We start from the raw sequence: 11847 nt of genomic DNA, 5'->3' as shown, positions 1-11847 counted from the left end.
AAGCCCTCAAAACTCAGAGCAATCTTCTTCGCAGAGAATCTAAGCAAATGGCAAGTCAAACCCCAGCTTTCATTATCAACGCTATGGCAATTGATTTCGACACTGTTCTATCTATTTCGGACGAATCTGTTAGAAATATATTTCTGAAGATAGAAGCTGATGGTCTGAATAAATTCTTTGGAATGGCAACCCGAGTTATTTATCCGAAGGAGATTCAAGAAGTTTATGCTAACAACACAGCTTCCGATGACGGCATAATCTCCATGACTATCAACAACCAGATGCTGACTATCGATGAAGGATTCTTCAGAAATCATTTTCAACTTCCAACTGAAGGTCTATCTCATTATTCTGAAGTCAAGATAGCTGACATTGAAGAAATGCAGACTTTGTTATCTGCTGATGAGAAGAAGATCAAAGTGTCTGACCCAAAGAAGGAACTGCCATAAATTCAGTTGTTGGCTGATATTGTTTCCAAAGGCGTTCTAGTCAAGGCAGGTTCCTTTGCTGCTCTTACGCTGGAAAAATTTCAAATCATGACTTCAATCATGAAGGGCACAAGCTTGAACTGGTCAACAATCATTTTCAACATTCTGAAGAATATGGTTCAATCTTCAAAGCAGTCGATGGCTTTGCTTTGCAGATCAGTTACTTGTTGAAAAGCTCTGGTCTCATCAGTGATTCTGCATAAAAGATGTCCAAATTCAAGGTGTTCAATGCCAAGAATGTACAACCAGCCAGAACGAACCTGGACATCTCTCCAGCTAAATTTGTGAAAATCAAGACAGAAATCGGGATGATGGCAGCTTCAAAGTCTGTAAAGATTGCAAAGGCCAAGGCTGTGGCTCGCCAACTGACAACCAAGAGGAAACTGGTTGTCCATGATAGCGATTCGGAGAAAACACCATCTCCGAAAATCATGAAGAAACCAAGGTCTCAGAAGACCAAATCAGCTATTCTCGAAGCCGTTCCAGCTATCAGACTAATTTCTACTGGAGCTGAGGCATCCAGAGCAGCTGAACCAATTCAGTCAGTTCCAGTTGAACAATCAGCTGAAGTACCTGAACTGAAGAAACCAGCTGATCACCCTCCAAAATCATCACCGAATCTGGTGAAACATTGAAACTTGTACGTCTCAGCGCACCTCCCATAATAGTGATTTGACCTATTTTTCTTCCGATCGCACGACCCAAAGGCGTGGTGATTCGTAAACTAATAGATTCAACTACTTTAGGGCTAAGTATATCTCATGCTCTTCCTAATCCAAAAGAGAAGGGCAAGCTAATTGAAGCTCCCGAGATTATTCAACCATCCACCTCTTCTGCACTTCCAAGATCTTCACTAGCTGGATATCTTTTGTACACAGATGCTGAGTTGTCATTGGCCAACGTTGATGAAGTCGTCAGATCAGTTGCCACTGACATCCATCTGAATTTCGAATTTGTTCAACCAGCTGATGAGGATGCAGATCCAAGTGCAATAGAACAAATATCCTTAGAGGCTATGTTGAAAAGTGTTGAAGATGAAGTTCAGTCAGTTGTCATGATTGAACAATGATTTGACGGGGCTCATTTGCATTCAGAACCAATACTTGATATGCAAAAGCCAATTGATGCGCCGTCCAGTTCAACTGCTACTCAACATTATACTTCAGTTCTCGACTTACAAAAGGATGTAGTTGAAGATTTCATTTCTGAATTGGAACACCAAGCTGAGACTGGATCACAAGCCTTAGCAATGGTGACTTTCAGTGAGAAGGACAAAGGCAAAGCACCAGCAATAACTGACGCCTTATCTCCTAAGGTACCAATTGCTACTGACATTATGATCGAAAATATTCAATCTAGTTTGCTCAATCTGATATCAACAGTTTCTGAAGTCAAATATACTCAACTTATGCATATGCTGAGATTTGATTCCATCAAGGAACATACCCTGAAGGATCTGAAGAAAATCACCAAAGAAATAACTAATATATTCTTTGCCGATGACAAAATGAAGAAAGACGGAGTCACGGTACTAGATTTGTTCCAAACCCAGGATATGCTTATCAACAGAATCGACTTTGTGCATACAAGCCTCTCCAAAAGAATGGACATAATGCAAGCACAAATGCTTGATGCAATATCCCTAGTCACCACAGAATTCTGCCATCTTTCTCACACGGTAGGTGTTGACAAAAAGGGGAAAGAGGAAAAACAGAAGCAAGGTCAAGGTGGTACTTCAAAGAAAAGAACCGAACATCCAACTGATCAAGGACCAACTGAGAAGAAAGCTAAGAAATGATGCACAGTCCAATCAGTTAGATAGTTTAGCAGTTCAGTCGATCCTTATTTTTATTATGTATGAATCTGTACAGTCCTATTGAAGACTATTTTATCTACTATCGTTTTATCTGTTCTCAATATCTAAGTTTTTTCAAACACCTAAAAGGGGAAAATTTTTAGAATTAAAGGTTTCGGATTTTGACAAATAGAGTATCGAAGTTTGCAGAACTGATTAGCTCAACTAAAACCACTGAACTGAAACTATTCAAACTAGAGTTGTTCAAACTGAGGTCATCCTAACTGAAGATTAATAAGTTAAATGATCGGATGCAATCGAACTAAACAAAGTCAACTGAACTATCAGTTAGAACTTAACAGGACACCCTAATTCAGTTTAACTGATCAGTCATATAGTTAGTTCAATTGATCACTCAAATAGTCAAACTGCTGATCAGTTTGACACATCATCAGTTAGTTCAGCTATCAACCGACAAATCGTATGCAGCAGACTGCAACTAACAAAGGAGCGCCGCATTAGCAGACTGCAATATCATACTATCGTCATAAGAATGTTGACACGTTCAGAAATAACAAATCAACGGATAAATATTAATTAATGCACTCAATGTTATCGTTGGAAGCAAAGACTATAAATAGCTGAGAAGTTCAATGAGAAGCATGTTGTTGATTTCCGAATTCGAGAACATTTGAAAGATTAAGTTATACACAATCGGTTGCGATATTCATACAGAAAAACTCACACTTCATAGATATATTCATAGCATTCAGGCTATCATTCGAGCTAAAAATAATAGCACATTAATTTATTATATTCGATCTTTTGATATCATTTGTGTTACGAAAGAAAATCAGTTTGTGTACTGATAAATTGTAAGAAACTAAGAGTTTCATTTTGGCAGTTTTAAGTCCAAACTGAAGTGGGTTATTATAGCTGCTGTAATCAATCAAAGTCTTTTAATGAAAACCTATCCTTGTGATAGAAGGGGTGACGTAGGAGCGATTGAAGTATCTGAACATCCATAAGACTTTTTGTGTTCAGAATTTTAGTTATTCTTTAAGTATTCAATCTATCAGTTAGTTTATTTCTGCACTACCAGTTAAATGATTGATATCGACAACAAGATTCTTGAATTCAGTTTATCACTAAACTGATTCATCATCTCGAAAAGAGCCAAAAATCTTTAAGTGTTTATTCAACCCTCCCTCTCTTCTAAACACTTTGACCCATCACACCGATCCTAAGACACATAGTCTAATTTAAACCAATAAATTGCTCTTTCTCGAGCTAGTTTGCAATGAAAAAACGTTTGTCATTTGAGCAATCGAGCAAGGATTTATGTTGAAACATTCACTTATTTTAAAATTCTGCTGAAACATTTTTTTAAAGTTAAGGCGGAAAATACACAGACTCAAAAACATTTAAATAAGTTAAACATGCTTTTAAAAGGTCATCCAACCTCTGAATAAAACTAACTGCAATGAGTTAAAACTTTAAAAAGAAATCAATCTCCTAGTCTATTGATTTAAAAGAGAAACTCGAATAGATAACAACAGTCCGATGAATCGACAACGTAAATCAAGATTCAAAACATTTAACCATGTTGCTTAAACCCATGTCTCATAAACATATTATGCGAAAAACGCAAGGTCCTCGGGTTATCCAGTGCACCACCCAGTTTCGCCTACTCAGTCTTCAGCGTATTCAGTTTCTACATCAACATGCTCATCTGCATCATTCACACCTAGTGAGTCTAAAGACTCAACACACCTGTAACGTTATAACAAGTACATATATATAGCAGACAACAGTAAAAAGTACCATAATAAAAATATATTTCATGATCTTTAAAGCGTAAACGTAAACATAACAAAGCATATGTGTCAAAGCATGTCTCAACATATCATCATAGACGTGTTCATCTCTTTTAATTGAATTTTGTTCATTAGTTGTGACTTTCGTATGATCGTGTCAGTCGATGGATCCATGCATATACGTAAATTTTTATTAAAATCAATCATGCAACTTATTTTTTCATAATTACATAAAAAGTCACATACATGATAACATAAACATTTAAAACATGACAAATCGTGTTTAGGGCGCCGCCAGGACTGCTAACTCGACCCGGGTGAAAAATGACCATTTTGCCCCTAGAAAACCCTAATTGACCATTTTAACCTTGGACCTCAGAATTTCGACCTGAAGCCAACCAAACTCCTTAAAACACCTAAAAACATATTTATAAACATTTCCTAGAGGTAACCTCGAGCATGTTCTGTAACTTATACGATTCGTTTTAAAACTTGGACCGGGGTCTCGGTTTTAACCCGAATCAACCCGAAACTCAACCAAACTTAAACCATGCCTTAACCGTACCATACCAACCCTTAAACCACCTATACCAGACCACTTAAGACCCTCGAACAGTACCTGAGAGTTGCTGGAAGTTTTCCTGCGTGCTTGCACCGAAGCCCTAGTTGCACCCACGACCCCATATTCGATCCTAGACCAAAAACCAACGAGTCCAGCCCTTATCCAACTATCCTAAGACCATGATCAAGCCAAGGACTCACTCTTGGACCAACCAAACCCACGCCTACTGCCCATGCAATCAGCCACACTGAGTTACCCGAAAACAAGCAACACCCGATCATACACGACCCTTGCGCCTCGACCGAATCCTAGACCATGGCCAGCCACAGATGTGCCCTCCTAGACCGCGTATCAACCCCCTAAGGGACTGCACCATGGCTCGGTTTGACTCCCCAAAATCTGGTCCCACTCCCAACGCCCGATCTAGCCACAACCATCGCATAAACACCCTAGGATCGATCGGCCCTCACCAAGACTCAACTAAAGCACCTTGACGCCACATATCTCAGCTTGTACAGCCCTTAAACTTGAAGACCTAGCAGCCCCTTGCATGAAAGCTGTGGAAAAACGTGAGTATGAATCAAGCGTATGCATATTCCGTGACAAAACGATGCAAAAACGATACAAAATAATAGATCAAAGAATTTCTCGTGCATAAACATACAAATCAGCATATAATGATGTGAATGATGAGAAAAAGAGATTTTGAACATACCTTTGTGTTTATACGCTCGAAAACCTGAAGATAACCGCGTAGAACGTGCACCGGAGAGGTGGGGGAGGAGTTTTCTTGAAAAATTTGAGAGGATTTCGAGTTGGCTGCTGGTTTTTGCTTCGAAATGGCTGCTGATGGAGGGGAGGGGAGGGTGCTAGGTTTAATTAGGTTTAGGGTTTGTTTAATGATGTAATTAAATCAAAATATAATGCACTAACGTGCCCTTAATTAAAATTAAAAGGGTTTTGAGCCCATTAAGCATTAAAACAAACCCACCAAGTCCAATAACACTCCCAAAAAAAATTTATTTTAGGTACGTTTTTAAAATATTGTCCGAACCTTCAAAAAGTCCTCTGAATCATTAAAATTTGTATATCGGTTAAAAATATGACCCGACGAGTAAAAATGCCCAACCAAGACCCATTTTCAAAAATCATACTTAATTACACCATATATTAAATAATTAAAAATTTATTTAATAGAAACATTTTTCCTTAATTATCCCTAGTCTCTATTCCTCGTTCGAGCGCGAATACTACTAAAAGCCCTTATACATGAAACTTTAATAAACCATTAATTAAACACATTGCATTTAATGCATTAAAACAATTTAATAAAATATAAAAGAAATTTGATAACTTGCATGCATGTGGTTTACGTGGACATTCAAATTTTTGGGACGTTACATATGTCATTTTTTAAAATGTTGGTGCAAGTTGCCATTAATCTCAACTATGCATATATGTTAGAAAAATATGAAAATTCGAATTTTTAAAGATCAAAATCAGTTTTAAAATCTCTTTCAAGAACATTCCGCTCTAATACCACTTGTAAAATGGTTGAAAGAATGAACCGATCAGATGAGCAAAACGGTTGCATGAGCAAAACGATTGATGCATCTAACCGGTTGGATGAGCAAAACGATTGAATGCATGTGGTATGGTCTAGTGATTATAACTCTTTATTCGCTGATTTCTGGGCAAAGTAGTAAACATCAAAATTGTAGCCATTTTTCTTAGCTTTCTAGAGATTTAGTAATCATGCAATTTTGAGTTCATACCAGGGAGATAGGCTTGAAATACCGACACTGATCATGTCCAGCTGGAAGTTGTATCTATGCTGCAGACTAGCAACTTTATTGTGATTTATCTGCTTCTTAAGCTTCGATTCAGACTTGAACCATTAAAGATGATTTGTAGATCATTGTCTTATATTCCAACGCATGTTGAATAATTCCTTTATGATAATTGAGCTGAGAGATATGGCAAAAATATTAGAGCTGATCTATCGAGCCGTCAGGCTCGAGGATGTTTGGTCGGTCAGATCTTGCGACCACCGTTTCACCTCGATAACATCCGAATTCACTCGAACGGCAGCAAATATGATTTTTTAGACAATTAAGTTGGCGTTCCAACTGTTTTGATCGCTTTATTTGGATCATTGGTTTGCGAGATATAATCGAAATATTTTACCTCGCCGGATTTTCAGCTTAAATTCACTTGAGTTTCAACTTGACATATTGAACTGCAAATTTGAATAAATATAGTAGAAATACAACAAAAAGTTTTGATATCATCAAAATCAATATTGCTAGCGTTTTCGCAACCCAACAATTCTGCCCTCTTTAATCCAAAAAATATATGTGCACTCTCTGCGCCCACATATCTTTTCACGGATTAAACTCAGTACAAAATATTGAAATTAATTTACTAATATATGATATTTGTGTACCGATTATTTCATATCTGATGTAAAATAAAAGATTTTGAGTATTAAATTGGAAAGATTTTTTATTATCAACACTTACTATAGATGTTTAGGCATTAATTTAAGAAATTTTTGGTTCAAAAAAATTTAATCAATGTATTGATTTATATATTTATTAAATGCATACTATGATAGGATCGATTGGATGATAATCATTGAGCTAAAACTTTTCGGTTTTTTAAATATTAAATATCGATGAATTAAATCGAGTTTGATTTTCAAATCAGGTGACACTCAAAATAATATTTCATAAAAATTGGTTAAATATTTTGGTAAAGTATTTAAAAGATATGAAAGTTGAATGTGTAAAAACTTTTTTGGTTGAAACATTTTATCAAGCAATTATATGCAATATTTTGGGTATTTGAAGAACACATAAAATGTTTCAACAATGTATCTTAAAAACAGTAGCATTAATTAAATGCAAAAAATAAATAGACAAGAATTTGTTTATGGATGCTTGGAGATCAACAACTCTTACGTCACCATTTTTTCTCCTTGGGAATGATCCATCGGAAGAATTTGATTTATACAACTCTTTATACAAACTCATTTAACTTAGGACTTATCTCTTGCCTAATTGAAACTCTTAACACACTCTCGATTGAATGCCACAATCTCACAATCTGAATAATGTTTAATATCTTTTACGCCAAGACTACAAACATGATCTTTAATAACTTTGTGTCAAAACTCACTCATATAAACTTTGAAACTCAACTCTCATGTATATGTGTGAGTAATTGTGCGTGATGATTTAATCCATTATAGTGTGTGTATTTCTCAAATATATCCTCACATTTGAGCTTGCTCTCATTCTGGATAATTTTTTTATGCAGGCTGCCCATACTTTGAATCACATTCAAAAGCTTGTATTTGATATTCAATATGTTGTATTTATAGCTTCCAAGAGTGATATATACGTTAGACACAATAATATGACTGTTTGGAAAGTTTCTGTATTGTTTATGATATTGTGAAACGTCCCTTACTTTTTCACTTCAAAATCTTACTAATTTTTTTTATAAACTTCGAACCATTCAATTAAAAATCATCCAACATTTCAAAATCCTAAATGCATAAAAATTCATCAATGTCAACAACCAAACTCATACGTCAACATTTTAAAAATAATCTAAAATTGAACTTCAAAATCAAGCATAAATCTCTAAAGAAAATCCTCAAAATCTTTCGTAAACTTCAAATACTAAATAAGCAAATACGGAAAATCAATGTCCCTCGGGAGTGTACTGCAGGACTCGATCCACTCAAGCGTCAGGGCCTCCCTCAATCTCATCCTCATCTACAACCATCCAAACCTAGCGAGTCTAATGACTCAGCACGTTCTAACCATGAGTAACAAATAATACATATACATACACATGCATAAAATCATACTTTTATTTAAAATAGCTTGCATAAATTTGTAAGCATAAATAAATTATAAATCATTAAATCGTAAAGCTTTCCATCATCGTATATCATTTTTGGGTGAAGTTTGATCCTTGAAAGTGAAAAGATGTAATCATATCATCATATGATCGACTGATCAGTCTTAGCTCACCATTGCGCATGGTGTTGTCACTTTGATTGTTGCACTCCCAAGAGCAGGTTGTCCACAAGAAATATAATTCGGTGAGTCCGATATCGTATCCACAGGGAAGTTAAGGTAATTACAAGTCCACTACATCACCATTTTTAGGATTTTTAATATCCACAGCTCCATAAGTATACACATGCTTTACAACATATGGACCTGTCCATCTTGATCGTAATTTTTCTGGGAATATGTGAAGTCGAGAATTATAAAGCAAAACTTTTTTACCAATCTCAAAAAATTTTCTAAGAATTGTTTTATCATGAAATGATTTGATTTTTGCTTTATAAATCCTTGAATTCTCATACGCGTCATTTCTGAGTTCATTAAGTTGCAATTTACGCAATTTGTTGGCATCATCCATGCTTGAATTTAAAGTTTTGATCGCCCAATAAGCTTTATGTTCCATTTCCACAGGCAAATGACAATGTTTTTCGTAAACCAACCTATAGAGAGACATATTCAATGATGTTTTAAAATCTGTTCGATATGCCCAAAGTGCATCATTAAGTCGCAGAGACCAATCTTTTCTATTTGAGTTAACAGTTTTTTCCAAAATTTGCTTTATCTCCCTATTAGCTAATTCAACTTGTCCATTTGTTTGAGGATGATAAGGAGTAGTTACTTTGTGAGTAATACCATATTTTTTCATTAATGAAGCAAATGGTTTATTAACAAAGTGAGTTCCCCCATCACTTATCATGGCTCGAGGAATTCCAAATCTACTAAAAATATTTTCTTTTAAAAATTTGATGACGATTTTATGATCATTTGTTCGACATGGAATTGCCTCTATCCATTTGGAAACATAATCAACTGCAACTAAAATATACAAGTATCCAAACGACGGTGGAAAAGGTCCCATAAAATCTATTCCCCAACAATCAAAGATTTCAATTTCAATAATAGGATTCAAAGGCATCATGTTTCTTTTTGAAATCGCACCCAATTTTTGACAATTTTCACAGATCTTGCAGATTTCGTGGGTGTCTTTAAACAAAGTGGGCCAATAAAATCCACACTGCAAGATTTTTGCAGCTGTTTTCTTTGAAGAAAAATGTCCTCCGCATGCTTCTGAATGACAAAATTTAATGACACTACTTACCTCATTGTCGGGTATGCAACGTCGAAAAATTTGATCCGGACAATACTTGAACAGATACGGATCATCCCAATAAAAGTTTTTTACCTCATTCAAAAATTTTCTTTTATCTTGAGAACTCCATTGCGGTGGCATTTTTCCTGTCACAAGAAAATTTACTATGTTAGCAAACCAAGGTGTAGTAGTAACTGAAAATAGATGTTCATCAGGAAAATTATCGTTAATTGGTGTTATTTCACAAGATGATCCTGTTACTAGTCTTGATAAATGATCGGCTACGACATTCTCGGTTCTTTTTTTATCTTTGATCACAATGTCAAATTCTTGGAGCAACAAAATCCATCGTATCAGTCGTGGCTTTGCATCCTGTTTGGCCAACAAATATCTAATAGCAGAATGATCAGTAAACACAATAGTCGTTGATCCAATCAAATAAGAACGAAATTTATCTAATGCAAATATTACAGCAAGTAGTTCTTTTTCAGTTGTGGAGTAATTCATTTGAGCATTGTTTAAAGTTCTACTTGCATAATATATCACATAAGGCTTACCGTTTTTTCTTTGACCCAATACTGCACCTACTGCATAATCACTCGCATCGCACATGATTTAAAATGGTAAAGACCAATCAGGAGGTTGCATGATAGGAGCTGATGTTAAATGTCGAATGATTTTATCAAAAGCATTTTGACATTCTTGAGTCCACTCAAATGCAGTGTCTTTTGTTAAGAGGTTACAAATGGGTTTAGAGATTAAACTGAAGTCCTTTATAAACCTGCTATAAAATCCAGCATGTCCCAAAAATGAGCGAATTTTTTTATGGTTTTTGGAGGGGGTAAATTGGCAATGACATCAACTTTTGGTTTATCAACTTCAATTCCATGAAATGACACGACATGTCCCAAAACAATTCCAGAAGTAATCATGTAATGACATTTTTCTCAATTTAAAATAAGACCTTTTTCCTCACATCTTTTTAAAACTTTTTCAAAATTTTCAAGACAATTATCAAATATATTCCCAAAAACAGTTAAATCATCCATGAAAATTTCCAAACAATTTTCAACCATGTCGCAAAAAATGCTTTGCATACATATTTGAAATGTTGATGGGGCATTGCATAATCCAAATGGCATCCTTCTAAATGCAAATGTTCCAAAAGGACATGTGAATGTAGTTTTATCTTGATCTTCGAGTGCAATGGGAATTTGATAATAACCTGAATATCCATCCAGAAAACAGTAGTATGGATGACCTGCTACTCTTTCTAAAATTTGATCCAAAAATGGTAATGGAAAATGATCTTTTCTAGTGGCGTCATTTAATTTTTTATAATCAATACACATCCGACAACTAGATGGGACTCGACTTGTTAACAATTCACCTTTTTCATTTTTTATCACTGTAATGCCAGATTTTTTCGGAACTACTTGTGTTGGGCTTACGCACTTACTATCAGAAATAGGGTAGATAATCCCAACATCAAGTAGTTTGAGAACTTCAGTTTTCACAACATCTTTCATGTGTGGATTTAATCTCCTTTGTGGTTGTTGAGATGTTTTTGCATTTTCTTCTAAGTGAATTTTGTGAGTGCAAATTAGTGGATTAATGCCCTTGAGATCTTTTAGTGTCCAACCAATTGCATTTTTATGTCTTTTAAGCATATCAACTAATTTACCTTCTTCATCACTTGCTAGTTTGGAAGAAATTACCACCGGATATGTTTCATCTTCTCCAAGAAATGCATACTTCAATTCTTCTGGCAAGGGTTTTAACTCCAATATGGGTGGTTCGTCTTTGTTCTCATATTTTGCATCAAATTCTTTCTCTGATCCTGGTAACGAGTGATACCTGATAAAATCATCAAGATCAATTTCAATATTTTCTTTAACAGTTTCAATTGAACAAATATCTAATTGATCACGAGTACTCCCTTCTTGAATGTTTTCTTCCACAAGAGTTTCAATAAGATTTTCATCTTCACTTTCATCTCCTTTGTCATGT

This window comes from Primulina huaijiensis, chromosome 13, assembly GCF_012295235.1.
Source record: "Primulina huaijiensis isolate GDHJ02 chromosome 13, ASM1229523v2, whole genome shotgun sequence".
In the NCBI taxonomy this organism is placed as follows: domain Eukaryota; kingdom Viridiplantae; phylum Streptophyta; class Magnoliopsida; order Lamiales; family Gesneriaceae; genus Primulina; species Primulina huaijiensis.
This window is presented reverse-complemented; position numbering follows the sequence as displayed.